This window comes from Procambarus clarkii, chromosome 4 (genome assembly GCF_040958095.1).
Source record: "Procambarus clarkii isolate CNS0578487 chromosome 4, FALCON_Pclarkii_2.0, whole genome shotgun sequence".
In the NCBI taxonomy this organism is placed as follows: domain Eukaryota; kingdom Metazoa; phylum Arthropoda; class Malacostraca; order Decapoda; family Cambaridae; genus Procambarus; species Procambarus clarkii.
The window spans coordinates 10,536,030-10,536,563 of record NC_091153.1 but is presented as its reverse complement, the minus strand read 5'-3'; positions in this window follow the sequence as shown (position 1 = coordinate 10,536,563).

The window sequence follows — 534 nt, the reverse complement described above, 5'->3', positions numbered from 1 at the left end:
TGTAATCAATATTGTAACTTTTTTTGTGTAATGACATTTTCAAATAAAGTTAGATAAATATACACACTTAACAAAAGAATAGGGGTGGTAGGAGAAGAAAATATCAAAGTGTTCAGTGAGGATCCACAAGGTCTTCTCTGAGTACTCTTTATTTTCTTCTACGAGGCTATGGGTCCCTACACTTGCACCAGAGGTGGTACCCCTTCTATATAACCCCTTCTATATATATATACCCCTTCTATATATATATATATAATATATATATATATATATATATATATATATATATATATATATATATATATATATATATAATTTATATATACAAGAAGGTACATTGGGTTTATGAAAGATGATCGCGGTGATCAATATAACATTGATATTTTTACATTCTTGTAAAAACTAACACGCATTGCATTTCAGGCAGATCCTTAACCTAACAGATAATTTTAAGTAGGTAATTTCTAGCAAAATTGAAAAAAAATTAACAGGTACATTGTTAGAAAATTTATCAAAGTTTAGTAGGTACATTAA